The 27,712-nt window shown below is 40.8% G+C and overlaps 1 protein-coding gene across 2 annotated transcripts in view; it reads right to left on the bottom strand.

Moving 5' to 3' along the window:
- The window catches only part of marchf5 (membrane-associated ring finger (C3HC4) 5), a 78,596-nt gene that overhangs the window by 27,198 nt on the left and 23,686 nt on the right, over positions 1–27,712 (bottom strand). The window lies entirely within an intron of this gene.

A 27,712-nucleotide genomic window follows, 5' to 3' on the forward strand; every position in this document is an offset into this window, starting at 1 on the left:
GGAATGCTAACCTTATTTCACTGCATAACTGCAACATATTAAAATTGTATTAAAAAGAACTTTACTCATACTTCAGACACCAACAATAAAACAGTATCTTATCTTTACATGCAAAAACATTGCAAATGTAAGTTAAATGGGAGAAACTCCACATAGGGAGAACGGAGAAAGCTGACTCCATTGTTGGCTTTTCTTCAAATGTTGTCCAGTTTCAGGAAGCTAAAAGACATGAATAACTTTCCAGTCATTCAGCTGAAAGATTACACAAAAGATGTGTGGAAAAATAAGTTGCCAGAAGTCAAGTTTCTCTGGGTTTTGAAAAGAAAAATCAGGCTAAGGATCAAATTACATTATAGAATTTTTTGAACTCTAAATGGAAAGTTGGATTTTGCAGATTATAAGGCATGTAACCGATATACTTGTCTAGTGAGTTGCCGATTCCAGTCAGGCCAGTCCGAGGAGAAGCAAAAATCAATGGGTGCATATCCAAGACGTACTTTGCTCTTGCTAGGCACCCCAGGCATTTACAACACGGAGTATTTAGGGCAAAGCCACTTGCATACTTTCCATTGATACATACTTAATCCAGGACACAAAGTGATTAAAATCATTTATTAGAATATATTCTGTAAGGGAACAGCAAAAAGAACCTTGTTATTGGATCTGACGTGAACAGTCTAAATATTGTTGCTATTTCAGACTGATTCATAACAATTTTAGAAAGTAGAATGCAGTACAGTTGCACTGGCCCACGATATTATGCTGACCTTTCAACTCTAAGATTAATCTAACCTGTTATTCCTACACAGCCCTTCATTTTTCTACTGTCCATGTGGGAGTTTCATAAATGCCCATAATCTATCTGCCTCTACCATCATCACACTCACCATTGTGTAAAAAAAAAACTTAGCTTCGACACTCCCCTATAATTTCCTCCAATCACTTCAAAATTATGCCCCCTGGAATTAGCCAATTCTGCCCTGGGAAAAAGTCTCTGGCTATCCACTCAATGTATGACTCTTATCATCACACAATGTATGTGGTCCAAGTTAAGTCAGGACCAGCCTTGTCAGCACCTTTACCACATGAGATGTGTGGGCAATTAATCTGCAGTCATTAAATCCAGATGGAGCCACCTTCATGGGTATAGGAACCAAGCAGTAAGTCTTCCATAGCACCAGTGGCTTCTCCTGACTTGGACTCAGATTTTAAAGGTGCTGCAAAATACCAGACAGCTGGCTCACACAGGCCTTTACTACCCTGGGGCTGTTACCATCTGGGCCAACAGCCTCGCCTTGATGTAGTCTCTTTAGCTATCCCCTAATCTAAACTGCAGTCACAGTCAGACAAGGGAGGGTGGTCATCCTCATGGAGGCAGGGGACAGGGAGAATGTGTGGTCTGGGTAACAGGGGGAGGGGAGAGCAGGAGATCCAATTGAAAAACAAGTTCAATTCATTTGCCCTATCCAGGCAGCCCTCGGTCTTCCCTTGCTTGACCTTGAAGCCAGTAATCTGCTTCATGCCTGAGCACATTGTGCCATTCTGTTGGAGATTATACTCCAGCTTTCTCTTGTTGGAGTCATCCTCCTTCACTCCAAAGAGAAGTCTCCTAGCTCACTCAATCTAACATCACAAGATATGTTCTCTAATCCACACAACATCCTGGTAAATCTTCTCTATACCCTCGCTAAGTGTTTACATCCTACCTATGATGAAATGGTCAGAAATGAACAGAATATTCCAAGGGTGGTCTAACCTGAGTTTTATTGAGCTGCAACATCGCTCCGCGGCTATTGAACTCAAACGTAAGCCAACAAAATTAATTTTTATCATTCTAACCATGATCTATTATCAACTTCTTCCTCCTGTACTCAATAACCAGCTCTTTGGTTTTGCTGGCATTGAGTAAGAGATTGCTTTTGCACAATTCACCAAGGTTTTCAATCTCCCTCCCATATGCCGATTTCAGGCCATCTTTGGATTGTCAGCAAACTTAAAAATGGTATTGGAGCTGTAACTAGTTTCATAGTCATAGATATCAAGTGAGTAGAGCAGAGGGCTAAGCACACAGCTTGTGGTGCACCTGCATTGATGGTGATGGTGAAGGAAATGTTGTCAATCCATACTGACTGGGGTCTGCAAGTGAGGAAATCGATGATCCATTTGCACAAGGAGGTATAGAGGCCTAGGTCTTAGAGCTTCATGATTAGTTTCGAGGGGATGGTAAGTGTTGAATGCTGAGCTACAAAGAGCCATCTTGATGTATGCATCTTCATTGTCCAGCTGTTTCAGAGCTGACTGAAGAGCCACTAAAATGGCATCTGCTGTTGACCTGTTGTGCCGATAGGCAAATTGGAGCAGATCCAGGTCAATACTCAGGCAGGAGTTGATATCCTTCCTGACCAACCTATCAAAGCATTTGATCATAGTGAATACAAGTGCTCTTGGATGATAGTCTTTGAGGCAGGTCACCATGTTCTTCGTCGTATGATTAAAGCCTGCTTGAAGCAGGAGGGTACATCAGACTGTCAAAACAGGAGGTTGAAGATGTCAATAAGAACTCCAGGTAGTGAACTAGTCCACAGTACTCGGCCAGGTACACTATCTATACAAATGCATTCTGTGTGTTCATCTTCCTGAAAGAAGCGTTCACTCTGGCCTAAGAAACTACAATAAAAGGGTTGTCAGGGGCTGTCGTAGTTTGTGAAGGCGCTTCCCTGTTTTGTCAAAGTGAGCATTAAAGGCATTAAATTCATCTGAGAGTGAAACAATGTTGTCAATGGCTGAAGTGCCCAGAAGCAAGGGCCATAAACTCATTATACAGGATAACCATTTAAAAATGAAATCAGGAAGAATTTCATCACCTAGTAGAGCATCAATGAATTTTTCTACCATAGACGACAGGGTAGGTTAAGTCTCCATACCAAAGGGCCATGGAGTATGGGAAAAGGAATAGAATACTGAAGTGGATGATGACTCATTATCATTATGAATAGTGGAACATGTCTGAAAGACTGAATGGACTACTAATACTGTTTTTTTTGTGCCTATTTATTTATTTAGATACAGCATGGAATAGGCTCTTCCAGCCCTCCAAGCCAAGCCACCCAGCAACCCCGCCCCCCCAATTTAACCCTAGCTTAATCGCATGACAGTTTATAATGACCACTTAACCTACTAATCCCAGTTACATCTTTGGACTGTGAAAGGAACCTGGAGTACCTCGAGAAAATACACACATTCCATGGGGAGGACATGCAGACTCCTTAATGACGATGTCAGAATTGAACTCTGAAGCTTTCACCAGTGTTTCACTAACTGGTACACTACCGCACCATGTTCTAGTGATGCACTAGGGTAAACAAAATTTGGAATTGTTTAAATATTTTTTAAAAGTTTGTTTTTGGATTCTTTCTAGATTAAATATCTTGTATGAGCCCCCAAAAGTATTTTCAATTGCCCCAATACCTTGTTAAATTTAGAGCAAGGTGAACAATGAATGAAAAAAATCTTATTATGTCTGTGATAAAAAAAACATAAGCTTTCAAACAGAACTTCATGGCAGAGAATCAAAACTTCATCTAGTACTACTGTCAGCAATGTGCTCCCACTAGATATCCTGGCTTAACTCAGATCCAGAGAGAGATACAACAGGCCTTCTGTTAGTTGGTGAGTCTAGCGTCCAAGGGCACAGCCTCAGAATAAAGGAACACCCCTTTAGAAGGGAGGAGAGGAGGAATTTGTTCAGCCAGATTGCGGTGAATCTGTGGGGTTCATCGCCACAGTCAGCTATGGAGGCCAAGTAATTGGGTGTATCGGAAAGGTTCTTGGCTGTTAAGGTTTGCGGAACAAGATGTGAAAATGAGGATCAAAGAGAGAAAGAGAAATCACTAATGACTGAATGGCAGAGCAGACTCAATGGCTGATTAGCCCAATTCAGTTCCTACACCCGACGCTCTTGTACTATGGCATTCATGTCACTGGGAAGCAATTTCTGTGTGCTGTCAAATTTAAGTTGGGTGTTCCATGGGCCTTCTCAAATGACAGAATCAAAAGCTTTTAGTGAGTTTGAAAAAGGACATCTATAGTGGCTGGTGTGCTTCCTACATCTTTGAATTAAAGGTCACATCCACTGTGCCTCTATATAACATTACATCTAAAAATACGACCCATCTAATGACAGGCATGCTATATCATACATTGCATAGCATTTCATTTTGAATAATTACAGGAAGTTGTTTAAACTGACCAATATTTAATTTCACATGCGAAAACAGACCAACATCTACAGTGTTTAATCAATCTTTTTCAAAGAGACTTGAACATTGGGAAGTGCATTTATATTTTAATTATGCTGGGGGGGGGAGGTTTACACACAGATAATATCCTATTTCTTAATATCTTGATCCAATATTTGGAAACTGAGTACATGTTAATTATTAGATGGGATTTGTAAACAAATTACATTGAAGATTCTAAGATACACAGAGATAGACCGATTGTCTTACAGAAACACAAGTTAAAACATTAACACAGTAACCCCACCCATTTGATAACACAGCTTAGATTTTGTAGTCAACAGCAAAGGAAGTTTTTAGCAGTTTACTGCAAAGAAAGCTGCCCACAAGGTCATTGTGATGGAGGTACAGGAGCCTGAAAACCTACACTCACTTTATCTGAACAGTCCATGACCATTCCCTCACCATTTCTCTGTTGGGTTAATACCTTAACTTGCAGTAATTTTTATGTTTTGCACTTTATTGCTGCTGCAAAACAACAAATTTCACAACATATATGAATGATAATAAACCTGATTCTAATTTAAAGCCTCACGTTGCTCAGGACACTTGGCAAATTTGTGAATGACACAAGGACTGGGGGAAGCAAGGAACTAAATCAAAGCTTTCAGCAGGATCTGGAACAGTGGGAAAAATGGGCTAAAAATGATAGAAGGAATTTAATGCAGACAAAGTGTAGGGTGTTGCACTTTTGGAGAACTAACCAAAGTAGGACTTACACAGTGAACAACAGGCAGTGAAGAGTACAGTAGGACAGAGGGATCAAGTCATAGAGTTACAGAATACAGTCCACAATCCTTGTAAGTGTTGTTATAGGTAGATTGTGTACAGCTTTTGGCACATTGGCCTTCATAAATCAAAGTACTGTGTACAGGAGTTGGGATGTTATGTTGAAGTTGTACAAGTCATTGGTGAGGCAAATTTGGAGTACTGTGTGTAATTCAGGTCCTACAGGAAAGTTATCAATATAAAGTATGGAGAAAATTACAAGGATGTTGCCAGGACTTGAGGACCGGAGTTATAGGAAAGGTTGAATAGGTTTGGACTTTATTCCCTGGAGTGTAGGAGAATTATGGAAGATTTAATAGAGGTATACAAAAAAAAAGGTATTGAAAAGGATAACGTAGGCTAGCTTCTTCCATTGAGGTGAGGTGAGACTAGAAGTGGCAGTGACGGATGCAGATTCATTTGCAATTTTTAAGAGAAGCTTGATTAAGTACATGAATAGGAGGGCTATGCTGGGCTGTGGTCCCAGTGAGCATTGATGGACTTGGCAGACTAATAGCTTGGCATGGACTAGATCGGTTGAGGTGCTTGTTTTTGTGGTGCAGTGTAATTCAAATTATTGGATAGATACCTCCAGTGATGTGTATACAAAATCCTCCAAATCCACTGGTGAGTTTGACAAACCAAGAGGAAGCCAAAATCCCTAGCACTGAAACCCAAATTATACTCAGTCAGCTCTTATAGGTAAGCAGTGCCACTTCTATGCATCATCGTGAAATAGAAACTCTAGTCTCAGTTCAGTCACAGCAAGAAATAAGATACAGAATGGAAAAGATTGAAAAGAGTTCTGAGCCTCATAACAATAGGTACAATATCTCCAGAAACTCATGATACTCACAATGGAGGAAAATTGAAAATAGAGTTCTTGAAGATGAACATTTGGATCAATTTATAGCAACCAACCAACTTAATTTAAAAAATAGTATTGTTATTCTTATTTTGTCATGTATGAATAATTTGTTTGTTATAATTGTAATGTACAGTGCTGCTGCTGCAGAAGTTTAAGTATGCCTACAACAATAAACTTGAACATAACCTGACCTAATGTATGTAGCTAATCTGGGATGATCAATAGATAGCAAGGATAGCAGGCGGGAAAAGACATTTGCGACTACAAGTTTCATTGGTACACACATAATACTGGAATATTAACTCGAGCAAAAATGAGGTACAAGAATATTTATACCTGCTAAGTCATTACCAGCTTAATTGAAAGACTTCTGGCATGAAATTGGAGATACAGTACATAGAAATAATTTGGTAATTTTTGTGGAGTTACAACAATACAAGTTTGCTTCCTTTTTAAACTATCAAATCAGCAAAAGACGAACATAAAGTGAAGCTAAGTTTGCACATAATTTTTTTGTGTTGCAATGTTACTGGAAGAAACCCAACTGAAAACTACATCATCATTATTTTATCTAAGATGCACTAGCTTCTTTATGTTTTTAATTGGCTTAACCGTTATAACAGTTACACACTTATAACAGTTATAAGTGTGTAACACCAATTTGATAACTACTATAAAATACCAAGAACAAACTTTTGCCAAAATATGGCATAGAAATTGAGTTCTCATTCCATGCAGCATACTGTCTGGCTTTCTTTACCCCGCTAGAGGATTTATTATTCTGCCTTCAGGAATAATGAGTGTATGTGAATGTATTTTATAAATTACAACATGCAATACGCTCCACTGCAATGCCCCTAGATTACAACATCAAAGGGCTTCAAGCCTCATTGTTAACTTCAAACAGCAAGCAGAATCCAGTTATAAGTGTGTAACACCAATTTGATAACTACTATAAAATACCAAGAACAAACTTTTGCCAAAATATGGCATAGAAATTGAGTTCTCATTCCATGCAGCATACTGTCTGGCTTTCTTTACCCCGCTCTTTCCCCCTCCTCACAAAGGAGCATTTGTGTAATATAACAGGTCAGAAAAACATAATTGAACATCAGAAGGCCCAAAATATCAGAATATGTAGGCAAACTGTTGTAACTGGAAAAGTACAGCACATAAAATCTCCCTTTAAAATGGTTTAGCCAACTTCTTCATCAGGCCTCCAGACAGCCTTAATTTTATAGATGAGGTCATGCTAATATATTGTAATTAATGCAATGTTACTCTACCCAAATATCTCAATGACAAAAATTCGCTGGAAAAAAAAGATAGCTAAGGATCTACACATGTTAAACCATAGCATAGTTATAATGACCTTCAGCTTCAATAAAGCTCCAAAGTTATTTTTAATCAAAATACCGCACATTTAGTATGAAGACGAGAGAAACAATCAATGTTCCACTCTTCAGTCAAGAATGAAGATGGGAAAGAATGAAATCACGGGTAAATATAGCCTGTTTATGGTTTCTTAAGTGAATCTTGTACTGCATTACTCTTCAGCTGGTAATTTTATTTGCAATATATATCAGAAAGATTAGCCAAGATTGAAATGACCTTTGGTAGCATGGAAGGTGATCCTTTGTCTCAAACACAGTGCCTATTACTATCTCCTTTAGTAATGCAGCATGACTCCTGAAAAGCTGAAAATAATTTTCACAGTTCTGCTAATCTTTTTCATCATTACACTCACCTACTAATGATGCATAATAATGGCAAACCTCCTAGTAACAGAGAGCAAGACATCACATTTCATGGTCCAAATCATATAAAGCCTACAAAATGCTAGAGGAACTCAGCAGGTCAGGCAGCAGCTATGGAATAGAATAAACAGTAGATGTTTCAGGCTGAGATCCTTCATCAAGACTGGGAAGAAAGGGGGAAGAAACCAGAATAAGAAAGAATAAGAACAAGAAGAGTGGAGAATCACCATTTGCAACTTCTGCCATCTTCAACAGGATCATACCACCAAACACATTGTTAACTCTTCCCCCTCCCCCATTTTCTATAGAGAATCACTCCCTCTGTGAGTCTCTTGTCCATTTGTCCCTCCCCACTAATCTCCAGTGAGGTACTGACCCCTGAAAGCAGAAAACGTGCTACCCCCTCCTCTCTCATCTCCATTCATGGCCCCAAATAGTCCTTGCAGCTGAGGCAACACTGCACCAGCAAATTTAACCGACAAACACCCAACATGCTGAGTTTCTCCGGCATTTTGTATGCGTTACTCTGGTTTCCAGCATCTTGGTTTTTTTTTGTTCCAAAATGTTTCTAGGCAGTATATGCATCCTGGCATAAAACCCCTTTGGGTTTGCTGCCTGTTTACATATCTCTACAATGAGCTCAAAATCAATTCCCAATTAAGCAGAAGAATTATTAAAACTATTTTCTAGCAAAGCAAGGGATATTAAAGGTCATTTCAATCTTGGCTAATCTTTCTGATAAATTACCAAGTATAATTAACTGTTGATAAATGATGCAAGGAAATTAGAAATTCAAATTAGACTGCTTAGGTATTAGAATTCTTTAGCAGATGTTTTAGCTTTACGTTTCTTACTCTATTTTGACTCCATGATTAATGGAGTCAAAATGGCTCACTCACCCTATTACAACTTGACCAGAAAAATAGTACAGGTGTTTATAGAGCAGTGCCCTAGTTTTCAGCAGAACAAAGATAATTTTGTTCTAACTAGTATATCTTTAGTTACATTGCTCGAGAATTCAAGGATGCATCCTTGTCTTCATTTGTGGAAAGTCAGAAGTTAGAACAATTTAACCAAATAATACCATAAAAACAATTCATCTATTTCAAAACCCACTCTCAATTACAGAAAATCTAGTACCATTGCCACCACGCCAGTTTGAAGGAAGTAAATTCAGAATCTATTATATTTCCATTAAATTTAGGTACTTTATTAAAAATACACAATGTGGTGATTATTTTACATGAGAATTGACATCAATGTAATGAATTTAGGAGCAATACTTAATGTTTCTTTGGCTAATTTGATAATACCTTCTGGAATATACAAGTGTCTTTGGGCAACAATACCTTGGATTCAACTGTAATGAAGCCCATATGATCAGCTAAGTGCATGGATAACACAGCACTAAAACACCAACCATTGATGTCTATAGATATACACACCTGGAAGAGCAGGAGGCAAAAAAATGCTGCAGAGTACATAGGGTTAACTCAAGTGATGGTGCATGAAGAATTTTTATATTAATTGACCAAATTAGAATGAAGATATACTGAAAGATGTTACGAATAGATGCAAAATTAACATCCAAGAATGTATACAGAAGATTCAGTAATTGGTTAGAAAATAAATTATTACTCATGTTGCCTCTACACAGGGAAATTAAACATGTAATGTTGCCTCTATACATGTAAATTAAGCATGCATTTCCTTGTTTTTTTTTATAAAAAAAATCAAAAATCGCCAAATTATTTTTATATTTCCCCCTGCTTTCTCAGAGAAAATCAACTTATCCTTTCCACTTTGCAAATTAATTGATTTGTACAGTTCTTCATTCCGGACACTCTCAGACTGGCTATGACATTTGGCTAGAAACATGCAAATACATTGCCTTCAGAACATCCCCAGCAAATGTACTGATGGAACAGAGGTCTTATTGGCCTCAGTGAAATCAACCAGGAATAAGCATTACAAATAACAGGTCTTCCAGGCCATCAATGCTAGGAAGATATTGGCCAAGTACATCTTATAAAATATAGAACAGTCCAATGTAGGAACACCCCTTCTGGTCTAATAAACAAATTCTATCTGCTTGGAAATGATCCATATATACCCTTCCATTCCCTGGATTTTCATGTGTTTGTCCAAATGCCTCTTGAACATCATTGTAAGTTTCTCCACCTCCTCTGCTAGCAGTGTGTTCTGGACACCTACAATGCCATGTTTTAAAAAAATTGCCTTGCACAACTGTTTTCACCTCACCTTAAAGTTATGCTTGACATTTCCACCACTGGGAAAAATCCCTATCAACCCTATCACTACCTCTCACTTTTTATATACTTCTATTAGGTCTCCCTTCTGCCTCCAAGATGGAAGAGAAAACAAGTCAAGTTTGGGTAACCTCTTTTGACAGCTAAATATTCTCTAATCCAGGCAACATCCAAGTGAACCTCTTCTTCAGGCACTCCAAAATCTCTACATCTTCCCGTAATGTGGCAACCGGAACTGCACAGAACTCCAAATATAGCCCAACCAAAGTTGCAACAGCTGCAGTATAACTTAGAAACATAGAAAACCTACAGCATAATACAGGCCCTACAACCCACAATGCTGTGCCAAACATGTATTTACCTTAGAAATTACCTAGGGTTACCCATAGCTTTTCTAAGCTCCAAGTACCTATCCAGGAGTCTGTTAAAACAGCAGTCCCAATCACCAGGCTGCGGACCAGTACCAGGCCACAAAGCATGAGCTACCGGGCCGCGAGGAAACGATACAAGTCAGCTGCACCTTTCCTCAATCCCTGTCATGCACTGTTGTACTTGAACATAGGGTTGCCAACTGTCCTGTATTTGCCCAGACATCCTGTATATTGGGCTAAATTGGTTTGTCCTGTATTTCCCCCGCTAAGGTAGAGCATTCCTATGAAACCTTTCGTGCCAAAATGGCGTGAAGCGAAGAAGCAATTACCATTAATTTATATGGGAAAAATTTTTGAGCGTTCCCAGACCCAAAAAATAACCTAACAAATCATACCAAATAACACATAAAACTGAAAATAAATAACAGTAACGTATAGTAAAAGCAGGAATGATATGATAAATACACAGCCTATATAAAGTAGAAATAATGTATGTATAGTATAGTCAGGAAGATTAAGTCAAAACCGATTTGTGGGAAAAAATCGGCACGTATGCGCATGCGCACACAGGTGCCCATGCAAGGCTTCATGGTCATGGTAGTCTTTCCTGGGGTAAAGTGTCCTGGGATTTGACTGCTACTTTTGTCCCTTATTTGGGAGTGAGAAAGTTGGCAATCCTAACTGTAAAAGACATGTTGAGGTGAGTTTAACCCTACTTGAACACCCCCCGCCCCCCCAGGTCGGCCGGTCCACAAGAATATTGTCAATATTAAACCAGTCCGAGGTGCAAAACAGGTTGGGGACCCCTGTCTTAAAAGACCCTACCATATCGGCCTCCACCACCACCGCTGGCAGCATATTCCATGCACACACCACTCTGCGTAAAAAACTTACCCCTGACATCTCCTCTGTACCTACTCCCAAGCACCTTAAAACTGTGTCCTCTCATGTTAACCATTTCAGCCCTGGGAAAAAAGCCTCTGAGTATCCACATGATCAATGCCTCTCATCATCTTATACACCTCTATTGGCTAACGAGAGCATCTTGGACCTCCAGGTGGTCCACAGCAGGGGTGATTGATAAGTTCGTGGCCTTGGGTAGAATGAGATGAGTTATACAGCTTGTTACATGCAGGTGCAGTTCAACTCTGAGTAAAAATACAGAAAGTTTGAAGTTAATAACTCATCTCCGTCTACCTTATCAATCACCCCTGCTGTGGACCACTTTCTGGAGGTCCAAGACACCAACTTCTACAAAGAAGGGATCTGTATGCTCCACGACCGCTGGACTAAGTGTGTAAATGTAGGAAAAATAAATGTGCTAGGTTTTCTAAAATTAACTCCGTCTACCTTAGGCCACGAACTTATCAATCACCCTTCCTATATCCTGCTGAGTCCTTAGACAAATGGGGCAGAGCGAAGGGATGATGGCGCTGAATGGTGACTCCTTTCTTTTGAAGACCCTGACCTGGAGTTACATGCTGACTATGGTTCTTTGCGGGAATGGGACCTGCTCTCGGGGTTTCACAACTGCCTATTTTTCGGCATGCCAAGGACTCAGCCTGGAGCTCAGCTTGCCTTTGGAGCCTTAGGGTCTCAGGGCTCTGGACACAGGTGAATTGAAGGTCAGTGTCATGGCAGGAGATCCGTGTGTCATCGGTGGAGGTGAAAGATCTATGGCTGTGTGCCCAGAGTCCTGAGATCTTTGGGCACAGAGGTTGAATAAAGTGATGCAACAGACTTTTAACATCGTAAACCAGTGAGTTGTTTGTTATGTCTCCCCTCTCACTGTGAAATGGAGACACCTCTTTCTCCCTATTAGGGAGCGAGAGAGAGCCTGTGGTATGTTGAATGCCGGGTGAACCATGTAGTCTATGTCTTTACTGTTGCTTTGCTCACGCTTGAGTGCTCAGTGGTGGGTGCCAATGCTTTCTTTTGCCAGCAGGTGGGGGGGGGGGTTGTTGCTTGCTGGCGCTTACATATGGGAGGGAAGGGAGCTGGGGGTGACTTTGGGGTTCTAACATTTAACTGTTGTTCATTCTTTGGGGCACTCCTGTTTTTGTGGATGGTTGCAAAGAAAAAGCATTTCAGGATGTATATTGTATACATTTCTCTGACATTAAATGTATCTTTGAAACCTTCCTCACTGGCCACAACTCTGCCAATACTTGCGTTGTCTGACCATTTCCATTTTCATCCAAATCATTATATACATCATAAACAACAGAGGTCTCTGTGGAACACAACTAGCCACCGAACATCAGTGGCCACAGACCTCCAGTCAGAGAAACACTCCTCCACCATTATCCTCCTCTTTTAAAAAAAAACACATGGCCAAGCCAATTTTGAATCAACTCAACCAAGTCTCCATGATTCCCATATGACGCAATCCGTTGGTTCAGCCTACCATGAGGGACCCTGACAAATGCCATAACAAAGTATATAACATACGCCGCCCAACCCTCAATCATCTCAAAAAAAAAACTCAATCAGGTTCGTAAGACATAATTTGCTCCACACATATCCATGTCGACTGCCCTTAATAAGCCCATGATTTTATAAATCCAAGTAAACCTTACCTCTACAAATCCCCTCCAACTGCTTCCCTACCACTGATGCAAGGTTCAGTAGCCTGTAATTTGCTGAATTATCTGACTGTTATCTGATGGGATAGTTCCCATCAGGACCTGGGGAATTATCCACCTTAAGATTTTTCAAAAGACTCAACACTTGTTCAGAGCCAACTACAGCATGCAGTTATTGCGCATTCATTATTCCTTTCCAATTTAGATCGTAAATTGGGTATGTCAGCACGCACACCAGGAAAACAACGCTGATATCCTCCTCAACCCTCCACTGATTTTTCTTAGTCGTTCTCTGGAAACTCTTGCAAGCAATTTCAATTATAACACCATTCTGATTCTGCTCTGCACCCAAATTTGGAGTTGGTTGCTGAATCATTTAGTCGGAAGCTTGACAGAAAAGCAGCAATTCAAAGCTACTATTCTAAATTGTCCCTTTGAATCTAGCTTCAGGCAAAGATCAACAGGAAGGGACATTCCAGTATGGAACTGTTTGGGGAACTCCAGCGACAACAAAGAGGAAAAAAGAAAAAATCAAACAGCTGACAGATAGCAGCTTCTAGGACCTTAAAAATCTTGCAACACAAATTTCGAAAATGGGAAAAAGGGAGGGGGCTTAACTGTGTTAGCCTCATTTAAATATTTAAGGAACTGAATTTATGAATTCATAAATACATACCATATTATTTTTAAAACCCTTGAATAAGTATAAACATTTTGCTAAATCAGATGAGATACACGAGATCATGGAAGAGATCTCTTCTGCCGTTCCATTAATGAGGAAAATCCAACAAGACCAGAGACTCCGGGGATGCTGAAAATCTTAAGCAACACAAAATGCTGGAGGAACTCAACAAGTCAAGGAGTATTATGAACAAAGGGGATAGCTTAGTACTTGGAGCTATGATGTTGTGGCCATTACAGAGACTTGGATGGCTTGGGGGCTGGAATGGTTATTTTCAGTGCCAGGCTTTAGGTGTTTCAGAAAGGACAGGGAGGGAGGCAAAAGAGGTGGGGGCGTGGCACTGTTGATCAGAGATAGTGTCATGGCTGCAGAAAAGCAGGAAGGCAGGGAAGGATTATCTATGGAGTCTCTGTGGGTGGAAGTTAGGAACAGAAAGGGGTCAATAACTCTACTGGGTGTTTTTTATATACCACCCAATAGTAACAGGGACATCAAGGAGCAGATAGGGAGACAGATTCTGGAAAGGTGTAATAATAACAGGGTTGCTGTGGTGGGAGATTATAATTTCCCAAATATTGATTGGCATCTCCCTAGACCAAGGGGTTTAGATGGGGTGGAGTTTGTTAGGTGTGTTTAGGAAGGTTTCTTGACACAATATGTAGATAAGCCTACAAGAGGAGAGGATGTACTTGATCTGGTATTGGGAAATGAACCTGCTCAGGTGTCAGGTCTCTCAGTGGGAGAACATTTTGGAGATAGTTATCACAATTCTATCCCCTTTACCATAGCATTGGAGAGGGAAAGGAACAGACAAGTTAGGAAAGCGTTTAACTGGCGTAAGGGGAATTATAAGGCTATCAGGCAGGAACTTGGAAGCATAAATTGGGAACAGATGCTCTCAGGGAAATGTACGGAAGAAATGTGGCAAATGTTCAGGGGATATTTGCGTGGAGTTCTGCATAGGTACCTTCCAATGAGACAGGGAGAGGATGGTAGGGTACAGGAACCTTTGTGTACAAAGGCTGTTGTAAATCCAGTCAAGAAGAAAAGAAGAGCTTACGAAAGGTTCAAAAAACTAGGTAATGATAGAGATCTAGAAGATTATAAGGCTAGCAGGAAGGAGCTTAAGAAAGAAATTAGGAGAGCCAGAAGGGGCCATGAGAAGGCCCTGGTCGACAGGATTAAGGAAAACCCCAAGGCATTCTACAAGTATGTGATCAGCAAGAGGATAAGACATGAGAGAATAGGACCAATCAAGTGTGACAGTGGAAAAGCATATATGGAACCGGAGGAGATAGCAGAGGTACTTAATGAGTACTTTGCTTCAGTATTCACTATAGAAAAGGATCTTGGCGATTGTAGGGATGACTTACAGCAGACTGATAAGCTTGAGCATGTAGACTTAAGAAAGAGGATGTGCTGGAGCTTTTGGGAAGCATCAAGTTGGATAAGTCACTGGGACTGGACGAGATGCACCCCAGGCTACTATGGGAGGTGAGGAAAGAGATTGCTGAGCCTCTGGCGATGATCTTTGCATCATCAATGGGGATGGGAGAGGCTCCGGATATTGTTTCATTCTTGAAGAAAGGAAGTAGAGGTAGCCCAGGAAATTATAGTCCAGTGAGTCTTACTTCAGTGGTTGGTAAATTGATGGAGAAGATCCTGGGAGGCAGGATTTATGAATATTTGGAGAGGAATAATATGATTAGGAATAGTCAGCATGGCTTTGTCAAAGGCAGGTCATGACTTATGAGCCTGATTGAATTTTTTGAGGATGTGACTAAACACTTTGATGAAGGTAGAGCAGTAGATGTAGTGTATATGGATTTCAGTAAGACATTTGATAAGGTACCCCATGCAAGGCTTATGAGAAAGTAAGGAGGCGTGAGATCCAAGGGGACATTGCTTTGTGGTTCCAGAACAGGCTTGCCCACAGAAAGCAAAGAGTGGTTGTAGATGGGTCATATTCTGCATAGAAGTCGGTGACCAGAGGTGTGCTTCAGGAATCTGTTCTGGGACCCCTACTCTTCGTGATTTTTATAAATGACCTGGATGAGGAAATGGAAGAATGGGTTAGTAAATTTGCTGATGACACAAAGGTTGAGGGTGTTGTGGATAGTGTGAAGGGCTGTCAGAGGTTACAGCGGGACACTGTTAGGATACAAAACTGGGCTGAGAAGTGGCAGATGGAGTTCAAACCAGGTAAGTGTGAGGTGGTTCATTTTGGTAGCTGAAGTATGATGGCAGAATATAATATTAGTGGTAAGACTCTTGACAGTGTGGAGGGATCTTGAAATCCGAGTCCATAGGACACTCAAAGCTGACGTGCAGGTTGGCTCTGTGGTTAAGAAAGCATACAGCGCATTGGCCTTCATCAATCGTGGGACTGAGTTTAGGAGCCTAGAGTTAATGTTGTAGCTATATAGGACCCTGGTCAGGCCCCCCCTGGAGTACTGTATTCAGTTCTGGTCGCCTCACTACAGGAAGGATGTGGAAACTATAGAAAGGGTGCAGAGATTTACAAGGATGTTGCCTGGATTGAGGAGCATGCCTATGAGGATAGGTTGAGAGATGACCTGATAGAGGTGTATAAGATTATGCGAGGCATTGATCAGGTGGATATTCAGAGGCTTTTTCTCAGGGCTGAAATGGTTGGCACGAGAGGGCACAGTTTTAAGGTGGTTGGAAGGAGGTACAGAGGAGATGTCAGGGATAAGTTTTTTCATGCAGAGAGTGGTGAGTGCATGGAATACGCTGCCGGTGACAGTGGTGGAGGCAGATATGACAGGGTCTTTTAAGAGACTTCTGGACAGGTACATGGAACTCAGAAAAATAGAGGGCTATGGGTAACCCTAGGTAATTTCTAAGGTAAGGAAATATTCGGCACAGCTTCGTGGCCTGAAGGGCCTATATTGTACTGTAGGTTTTCTATGTTTCTATGTTAAGTCAGGCAGCATATATGAACAGTTGATGTTTCAGGGAGAGACCCTTCATGAATACTAGAGAGCCAGGAGGAAAAACCAGAATAACAAGTTGAGAGAGGGGAAGTACAAGCTGGGAGGTGATGGTTCAGGGGGGAAAAGATATGTGGGTGGGGAAAGGGGTTTGATGCAAGAGGCTAGGATGTGTTAGGTGGAGAGGCAAAGGGCTGAAGGAATCTGACAGGAGAGGAGAATGCATCAAGGAAGAAAGTGAAGGAGGTGGGGAACCAGAAAGGCAATAGACAGGTGAGGAGAAGAGAAAGGGTGTGAAGGTAAACAAGAGGAATGGAAGAAGAGAAGACAGAATGGGGAGAAAATACTGAAAGCTGGAGAAATCTTTTTTCATGTCATCGGGTTGGAGGCTACCCAGACATAATATGGTGTTGTTCTTCCAACCTGAGTTTGACCTCATCATTGCAGTAGAGGAGGCAATGGACAAGCATGTCAGCATAGAAATCAGAAATTGAACTGAAATGAGAAGCCGTCAAGAGATACTGTCTTCTGCAGCGGACAGAGAGAAGATGCTTGACAAGGCAGTCCCCAATCTGCGTAGTCTCTCACCAATGTACAGTAGGTCACACCGGATAAAATAAATGACCCTGATAAACTCACAGTGCCACCTGACTTCAGGTCCTGATGAAAGAGTTTGGTGTTGCCAAAACCTTTCATCAGGGTCTCGGTCTGAAATGTCGAATCTTTATTCCTTTCCACAGATACTGCCTGATCTGCTGAGTTCCTCCAGCATTTTGTGTGTGTTGCTCTGGATCTCTAGCATTTACAGAATGTCTTCTGGTTATGATCTCACATCAAAATTTATTTTCCAAATTTTATCCATATTCTTAATCTATTTTCCAAATTTTATCCATATTCTTAATCTATTAGAGTTATACAGTGTAGAAGCAAGCCCTTTGGCCCATTGCATCTTTGCTGATCATCCTTCAATATACACTAACCCCATTTGTATACATTAAATCCATATCCCCCTTTTCCTTGCTCTTTCGAATACCTGTCCAGATCCCCCTTAAAATGTTTGTGCTTTCCTGCCTCCACCTTCCCTGACAAATAAAAATTTACTCCTCAGATCCCCTTTAAGCTTCTTCTCTCACCTTAATCCTATGCTTTCTAATTTTAGACATCTCTACCATGAGAAACAGTTGGCTTTCTACCAACTGTCCCATAATTTTATATTACATCACTTCTCTGCTTCCTTTGCTTCGGAGAAATGATATAACCTATTCAAACTCTCCTCATAACTTAAGCCTTCCAATCTTAATATATTTTTGCTTTAGTCTACACCAACTAAAATGGTGACCATCTTTTAACACTAACAATAACACACCCACACACTCTTCTTCTCCCCCCAGAGACTTTTTTGCAGACAGTGCAATTAGTAGCAACTGTAAACCCAAGGATTACAAGGTTAAGTTAGGTTTTAAAAAAAGTAGTGTCCAAAGAGGACAAAATCCATTCTCAGGAATAGCTGTGATATTGTTAGAGGAATGTTAAGAATGCAACACTGCAATATAGTTGATCTTTAAAGCACACACCAACCTACTAGATGTAATTTAAATATACTAAATTTACTTGAAACACGCATTTTAAGTTTACTTCACACACACTGGCTTCCCTCTACTTGGAGAGAAGGTTGTGGGCTCTGCTTGCATACATGAACCTAAAGGCTTTCAAATTACCAAGTAAATAACCTCAGTCAAGCCAAATCCAAAACAGAGTCAACTCTTTCACAGAAGTGTGAACACAAACGGAACAGGATTCAGTTACACAAGCTCAAAAAAGCACCAATATTTAAAAAAGCATTTCTGGCCTAAGTTTCTAAAATATCAGAAACAATCTAATTTTGTCCCAAAGTATCTACAATACACCCTCAATTTACATGACTTTACAGTTAGTGGAATATCTGCTGTTATATAAAAAAAGCATTTCACTTTATTATTAAAAATTGCAGAAAAACTTGAATTCATTATTTTCTTAAGTTACGAGGGCTGATTGATAAGCTCCTGGCCTAAGGTAGAAGGAGTCAATTTTAGAAAACCTAGCACATTTTTTTTAAACATAGTCCCCTCCTACATTTACACACTTAGTCCAGCGGTCATGGAGGATACAGATCCCTTCTTCGTAGGAGTCGGCATCTTGTACTTCCAGAAATTGGTCCACAGCAGGGGTGATTGATAAGTTCGTGGCCTAAGGTAGAAGAAGATGAGTTGTACAGCTCTCATTACATACACGTGCAGTTCAACTCTGAGTGATTATGCAGAAAGCTTGAAGTTAATAACTCATCTCCGTCTACCTTAGGCCACAAACCCCTGCTGTGGACCACAATCTGGAGGTCCAAGACACCAACTTCTACAAAGGAGGGATCCGTATGCTTCACGACCACTGGACTAAGTATGCAAATGTAGGAGGGGACTATGTTGAAAAATAAGTGTGCTAGGTTTTCTAAAATTGACTCCTTCTACCTTAGGCCACGAACTTATCAATCACCCCTCGTATTTAATGGAGCAAGTATAATCATCATTTTTTAAAGTCACAATGATTTGCCTGCAGCGGATACTACCGAAGTATTTATAGAACAAAGCTCTGCATCTTTGACCTTGAAAATTATGTGACTGACAAGCTGGTTTGGAACAGAATAAACCAGAAAAGACCTTTTATGTTCTTTAAAGTACAACTGAACAAAACCTTTGAATATTATACATAAATTATATTCAGGTTTACACCAATACCTTTAAAAGCAAAATTTATCAGAATGCAAAGCAGTTTCAGAGATCTCCACATCAACATTGACTATGATGCTGCAGAGGCCAGGTGCAAACTCTCGGACCCATCCTCTTACTTACCCCGTGAAAAGGACCTACTCTGAACCATGAGAAAATTGTCTCTGACACCATCGCTAACCTCTGACTCCGGAGGACTCCCAACCACTTCCACCAAACTTATAGTTACCTTACCCTGCTCTGAATGTTTCTACCTTCAACCCAAGATCGACAAACCCGACTGTCCAGGTAGACCCACTGCCTGCATACCCCGACTCCATTCTATCCCCATTGGATCATCCCACCGACATCTGCGACACGTCACATGATCTCTAGCTCCTCCACACCTTTCGTTCCCTGGCCCTGACTGACTCATTTTCAGTCCCTATATACTTCTATTCCCCCATCAAGTAGGCCTTAAAGCTCTCTGCTTCTTTCTCAACAGAAGACCTGACTACTCCCCCTACACTGTCTGGCAGCACTGGTCCTCACAACAATTTCTTTTTCAGCTCCTCTCAATTTCTCAAAACTCAAGGGTTAGCCACGGGCACCCGTATGGCCCCCAGCTATGCCCACCTTTTCACTGACTACATAGAACAGTTCATGTTTCAAGCCTTTCCTGGCAATGCTCCCCAACTCCGTCTGCTATACTGACGACTGCAATGGTGCTGCTTCATGCATCCATATGGAGATTGTCAATTTCCTCACCTTTGCATCCAACCTCCACCCTGCCGTTCAATTCACTTGGTCCATTTCTGACACCTCTCTCCCCTTTCTCAATTCCTGTCTCCATTTCTAGAAACAAACTGTTTTCCAATCTATTTTATAAACAACCAATCACCATGGCAATCTTGACTACACCACTTCCCACCATCTCCTATAAAAGCGCCATTCCTTTTTCTCAATTTCTTTTTCTCTGCTGCATTTGTTCCTAGAAGAGACTGTCCTCCTTCAAAGAACAGTGTTTCCCTTCCTCCACCATTGATGCTTTCCTCACCCACATCTCCTCCATTTCCTGGATATCCACACTCACTTCATCATCTTCCTACCACCTAAACAGGGATAAAGTTCCTCTCGTCCTCACTTACCACCCCACGAGTCTCTGCACCCAACACACCATTCTCTGCAACTTCTGCCATCTTCAACAGGATCCTACCACATTTACCTATCCCCCCACTCTCCACTTCTCACAGGGATCGCTCCCTCTGTGATTCCCTTGTCCATTTGTCCCTCACCAATAATGTCCCACCAGACACATATCCCTGTAAGAAAAAGAAATGCTACACCTGCCGATTCAACTTCTCCCTTACCTCCAGTAGGGGCCCCAAACAGTCCTTCCAGATGATGCAATACTTCACCAGCTAATTAGTTGGGGTTGTCTATTGTATCCAGTGCTCCCGATGCAGTTTCTTCTACACCAGTGAGACTCGATGTAAATTGGCTAATCTCTACATCAAGCACCTCCACTCCAGCCTGGTGGCCAACCATTTAAATTCCTATTCCTATTCCCAATCCTTCTGGTAATTTTCCTCCCCCCGCCCCACTCCCTCCTTCACTCTTCTATTTCTCACTCTGGCCTCTCCTCAATTGCCTAATCATACTGCGCACACCACCGCCTCCCCACCCCCGTTCCTCCTCCTTCCTTTTCTCTCAAGGTCCATTATCTCCTCCTGTCAGATTCCTCCTTCTCCAACCCTTTATCGTTCCCACCCACCTGGCTTCAACTATCACATTCTAGCTAATCCTCCTTTCCCTCCCCCCATCCACCTTTTTAATTCTGTCTTTCCTCTTCCTTTCCAAGTCCTGAAGAAGGGCATCAGCTCAAAACATCGACTATTTATTAATTTTCATAGATGCTGCCTAACTTATTGAGTTCTTCCAGCATTCTATGTATATAGCTCTGGATTTCCAGCGTCCACAGAGTCTCTTGTGTGTTTGACTATGATATTGCTTGCCATTGTTAAAAAAGTCATGTCTGCTATAATGAGAAGGAAGGAAGGTATTTGAACAGTGCTGTCAAGAATAAAATCAACTTTTCTTTTCACCTTTTGGCTACTGTGCAAAAACAGAACTATTCTGTAGAAATAGTTGCTTACAGCTACTCATTACGTGACATATCATGTCCTTTAACCATTTCAGATGGAGCAAATCTTACCAAGTACAAAGACAAGCAGCACAAAAACTACATTTAATCAGATAGTAAAATGCAATTTACAATAAATATGACTGACCTTCTATAGGATGTTGCTGGGACTTGAGGATGTTACTGAGATTTGAGGACCTAAGTTTATAGGGAAAGGTTGAATAGGTTAGAACTTTATTCCTTGGAGCGTAGGAGGATGAGGGGGAAATCTTATGGAAGTATATTAAATTATGAGGGATAGAAATAGGGTAAATTAGGGTAAATAGGGCAAGTTTTTTGCCCCCCTGAATTTAGGCGAGACTAGAACTAGAGGTGATAGGTTTAGGATGAAAAATGAAATATGTAATGGGAACCTGAGGGGGAGCTTCCTCACTGACAGGGTGGTGTGCGTATGGAACGAGCTGCCAGTGGTAGCAGTGGGTGCAAGTTCAATTGCAATATTTAAGAGAAGAGTTGATAAGGACGTGGATGATGGGAGTATAGAAAGTTATGATCCAGGTATGGGTGGATGGCACTAAGCAGAAAAACAAGTTGAAATAACCCAGGTGGACTAAAGGGCCTATTTTTGTGCTGTAGCATTCATGACTCCATGATTACATCAAAAATGTTTGAAAACTAAAAGGAAACTGAAATTACCCACACGATAAGTGTATTATGGTAGTGTACACTTGAATAGCAAAAATAAATGACTAAAAATTGTATTCCAGCTTTAATAGAAACAGCTGGAGTAAAATACATAAATAACTTGGAGGTTGCTTATTAATAAAAAAATTTGTTAAACAGGTACTTCAAGGTCAAGAAACTGCTTGGTATCTGAATAGGTACATACAGTAGAGAAAATTTTTAAATTGTAAAAGTTCAAACTATGAAAGTTTAGGAAGGTCCCACCTTGCATTTAACTAGTCTGGTCATAAACTGACAAAGTGAGAAATAATGGAGATTGCTGATGAAAGGATCATCGTGCAGAAAAAGAACCCAATTAATGGTAATATCTGAATGGGTGGGTTAAATACCCTGGTTTAAATACAGATTGCCCTTGGTTGGCCTAAATTCTTGACAGTCAGCTGCATTTCTGACTTGTGAACTGTTCAGGTTATGAACAGTTCTCAGGAATGGAATCTTGCTGCAACCAGGGGAGCGTGTGTCCTACAACTGTAAAATCAAGCTAACAATAAAGAAAGAAAATATCCAGGTACTAGGTTACAGAAGGGCTGCTGAGGCTGAACTTTTGATGATCAGTAACTACTGCATCTACTAAGTAATAAATAAATAAATAAAATTTGGGAATCGAAAAGGACAGGAGAACAAGAATGGTGGGACGGGTTTTGCATTGCTCTATCAGATGAACAATGGGCTGCTGGATAAAATTCTGTGTAAATCTGTATAATATGGAAATAAATACTTATCTGATGATCAAAGACCTGACAGATAAAGCAAAAGTTAAACATAGACAGTTACAAAAATTTTAAAAATGTGAAGACTTCATCCAATTGTAAAATCTACCAAGTCATCACTAGGCTTCTGGATTACTAGACTATTAACATAATTATTCCTCTACCAAATATACAATTCCCTTCCTTGATTCATAATTTCTAACTCATAATCTATTTTTTTTTAAGAATGGATCTAGTGGAGTAGAAGCACATTACCGTGATCTTCAGAAGTTATTCTGCAAGATGCCACACAAACCACTGCTACACAAAATAAAGGTACAAGTACCTTCATTAAACATGAGCAAAAGAACATAAAACAGTACTATAAATAAATGAATTTTCAGGTTAGTAGATGCTATACATAGGCCATAATTAACCTATTTGTAGACACTGCGAATCTAAGAATGTGCAAGGGGAGATAGGCAGGTTAAATGAGTGGGGAAAGCAGGGCAGATAGACTATAATAATTTGGAAAAATTATAGTCTAGCTGCCAAGCCCAACTGTAACATAGCAATATCTGACTAGCATAGCAGAGCATAGCAATAGCATGACACTATCACAGTGTGGAATGTTCCAGAGTTTGGAGTTTAATTCTGGCACCATTCTGCAAGAGTCTGCACATCCTCACATAGGTTTTCTCTGGACCCTCCAATTTCCTCCCACAGTCCAATGGCGTACCAGGTGGGTTAAATGGTCATTATAAATTGTCCTGTGATGTTGGTCAGGGTTAAACGGGATTGAGTAGTTGCTGGGGTGATGCAGCTCAAAGGGTTGGAAGGGCCCACTCTGTGGCGTATCGCTAAATAAAATGAAGTTATTTAGCTGGACAAAAATAAAGCAGAGCTATTTTGTAATTTAAAATAAAGTTGAGTGATTTGGGTGTGATTTACATGAAATTTAGAAAGCTACTACTGAAGTTATGCAAGACATTAGGAAGACAAGTGTCTGGTGATCTTTATTTCCTTAGCAGTCAGAAGATTCCGCAAGACATTGAAAACTTCGACAAACTTCTAAAGATGTGTAGTGGAGAATGTGTAGTGGCTGACTGCATCATAGCCTGGTTGGGAACACCAATGCCTTTGAATGGAATATCATGGGTAAAGCCCTCCCCACTGAGCTCATTAACATGAAACACTGTTGCTGGAAAGCGACATCCTTCTAAGATCCTCACTGCCCAGGCCATGCTCTTTTCTCGCTGCTGCCATCAGGTAAAAGGCAGTAGAGCCTCAGGGCTCACACCACCAGCTTCAAGAACAGTTACTACCCTCAACCATCAGACTCTTGAACAAAAGAGGCTAATTACACTCATCTGTTGTTCCCACAATCAATGATCTCACTTTAAGGATTCATTATCTTGTTATTTCATGCTCTCGTTATTTTTTGCTATTTATTTGTATTTGCACAGTTTGGTGTCCTCTGTGCTCTACTTGATCTTTCATTGATCCTGTTGAAGTTACTATTCAATAGATTTGCTGAGTATGCCTGCAGGAAAAAGAATCACAGGGGTGTATGAGGTGACATACATGTATTCTGATAATAAAAATTACTTTTCACCATATAGGAGTCAGAAAGTTTTACTTGAATTGAACAGTGCTTTGCTGAGATCACATCTTGAGTGTCATACACAGTTTTGGTTTTCTTACACAGAAGTATATGACCAAATAGGTGTCCACCGTAAATTCACTAAATGTTTAAATGAAAACTAATGTACAGAAGAGATTGTAAATGTGTAGTATACCAAACTAAAGAACTCCAATAATAGCTAACATTAACTTGCTAACTCCAAAATAGTAACATTAACTGTCTGATAAAAGCAACAGATAATTAAACCATATGTTATAGAGAGATTATTACATTACAGTAAATAACATGAGCAACAATGGCTCATTCAAGCAGACTGATACCCAAGAATTGGGAAGTACATGCAATAGTCACAAATGTAATTTGGACACAAACCACATAATCCAATATTATGTCTAGCTTTCTTATTATAGTCAGCTAGGAGATGGATGAACTTTAGTCTGAAAAGGCATTAAAAACATCCAAGGGATATTAAAAGACTGTTTATCTATCAAAGAGCACTTGCAGACTCCAGGACAAATCTAGTGGCATTTCTTATTTAGTCTGTGCATCATGGTTAAATAAAGATGATCACAGAGAGATTGCCAAATGCCAACTCAAGCCCTCAAACCACATTCAATTTTAATTGTGGAAATGGAAGGTTTAATTCTTACAGTGGAAAACCCACTGCTGAATTTAGTTGATGCAAGAAGATGAGTAGCAGATCTTTTTGTCCCCATAATTTGTTTTGGTAATTTCCTGATTTACCAGAGAATTCTTTGCAATTCTCCATTTTAAAGCTCTGTGGATTCCCTCTCTGAGCATATTGAAAGGTGAGCTGAGAAACCACAGCCCTCTGAGATGGAGGTGAGAAAACAGATGAGACACAGGTGCAAAGGTAATCTAACAGGTGGCAGAACAAGTTTGAGGAACTATACAACTCCTCCTGCTCATATTTATGAGCTTGCACCAACTTTGGACTGCGACAAAATTTAGAGTTGAGAACCTTCAGAGGAATGCTGAAGCTTACTGAGTAATTTTAGTAACACACATCAAAGTTGCTGGTGAACACAGCAGGCCAGGCAGCATCTATAGGAAGAGGCGCAGTTGACGTTTCAGGCCGAGACCCTTCGTCAGGACTAACTGAAGGAAGAGTGAGTAAGGGATTTGAAAGCTGGAGGGGGAGGGGGAGATGCAAAATGATAGGAGAAGACAGGAGGGGGAGGGATAGAGCCGAGAGCTGGACAGGTGATAGGCAGAAGGGGATACGAGAGGATCATGGGACAGGAGGTCCGGGAAGAAAGACGGGGGGGGGGGGTGACCCAGAGGATAATGACCCATCCTCTGGGTCACCCCCCCCCCCCCGTCTTTCTTCCCGGACCTCCTGTCCCATGATCCTCTCGTATCCCCTTCTGCCTATCACCTGTCCAGCTCTCGGCTCCATCCCTCCCCCTCCTGTCTTCTGCTATCATTTTGCATCTCCCCCTCCCCCTCCCCCTCCAGCTTTCAAATCCCTTACTCACTCTTCCTTCAGTTAGTCCTGACGAAGGGTCTCGGCCTGAAACGTCGACTGCGCCTCTTCCTATAGATGCTGCCTGGCCTGCTGCGTTCACCAGCAACTTTGATGTGTGTTGCTTGAATTTCCAGCATCTGCAGAATTCCTGTTGTTTGAGTAATTTTAGTGTCCGTGATGATAGATTTTCAACCATGGAATCAAAGGATCGACTGACAGTAGTTGACAAGTTGCAAGGAAAGTTGAAAATCAGCTACAATGGTACGTTGCCTCCTAGATGCCAGGTTTAGGGACGTCTGGGGCCACAGCATCCTAAGGGGGAAGGTGACAAGCTAAAAGTCTTGGCAGCAATGACATTGGTAGGAAAAGCAAGGTTCTGAAGAAAGAATGTCGGGAGCTAGGCAGAAAGCTGAAAAACAGGACCTCCAAGGTAGAAAATTATAGTTGGGGGCTTAACATCCAAGGATACACATTGAATCAAAAGGATAAGCAGGTAGGCAGAGGGGGAGGGGTGGCTCTGTTGGTAAAAAATTAAATTAAATTTTAAGGAAGAGGTGACATGGTTTTGGAAGATGTAGAATCACTGTAGGTAGAATTAAGAGACTGCATGGGTAAAGAGAACCAGATGGGAATTATAAATAGATCTCCGAACAGTAGCCAGGATGTGGGCTACAAAGTAGAACGGGAGTTAGAAAAGGCATGTCAAAAAGGCAATGTTGCAAGAATCATGGGGGATTTCAATAAGCGGGTAGATTGGGGAAAATCAGGTTAGTGCTGGATCCCAAGAGGAGGAATTTGTAGAATGTCTATGAGATGACTTTTTTAAGAGCAGCTCATGGTTGAGCCCACCAGGGGGATCAGCTATTCTGGATTAGGTGTTGTGTAATGAAACTGATTTGATAAGGAAACTTAAGGTAAAGAAACCCTTAGAAAGCAGTGATCATAATATGACAGAATTCACCCTGCAGTTTGAGGGGCAGAAGCAAAAGTCAGATGTATCAGTATTATAGTGGAGTAAAGGGAATTACAAGAGGCATGAGAGAAGAGCTGACCAAAGTAGATTGCAAGGGGACACTGGCAATGATGACTGCAGAGTAGCAATGGCTGGAGTTTCTGGGAGCAATTTGGAAAATGCAGGGTAGATACATCCCAAAGATGAATTAGTCATTCTGCTTTAGAATACACAACAGCGGCTATCAAGGGAAGTCAAATCCAACATAAAACCAAAAGAGAGGGCATATAATAGAGTAAAAATTAGCAGGAAGTTAGAGGATAAGGAAGCTTTTAAAAATAAGGAAGGCAGCTAAAAAAGCTAAAAGGAGCAAAAACGTGAAAACTGAAGGTAAGCTGGTCAATAATAAAGAAGATACCAAAAGTTTTTCAGATGTATAAAGAGTAAAAGAGAGGCAGGAGCAGATATTAGACCACTGGAAAATGAAGCTGGAGAGGTAGTAATGGAGGACAAGGAAATGGTGGACAAACTGAAAGACATTCGCGGTATGCCGGAACTGTGAGCACTTTTGGGCCCCTTGTCTAAGAAAGGATTCGAGAATTGAAAGGCTTATAATATGAGGAGAGTTTGATGGCTCTGGGTCTGTACTCGCTGGCATTTAGAAGAATGGGTGGGGGGGGGGGTCCTCATTGAAACTGAAAGACCTAGATAGAGTGGGTGCGTGAAGAATGTTTCTTATAGTGAGGTTGTCTGGGACCA

Source organism: Mobula hypostoma, chromosome 19 (genome assembly GCF_963921235.1).
Source record: "Mobula hypostoma chromosome 19, sMobHyp1.1, whole genome shotgun sequence".
NCBI classification, from domain to species: Eukaryota; Metazoa; Chordata; class Chondrichthyes; order Myliobatiformes; family Myliobatidae; genus Mobula; species Mobula hypostoma.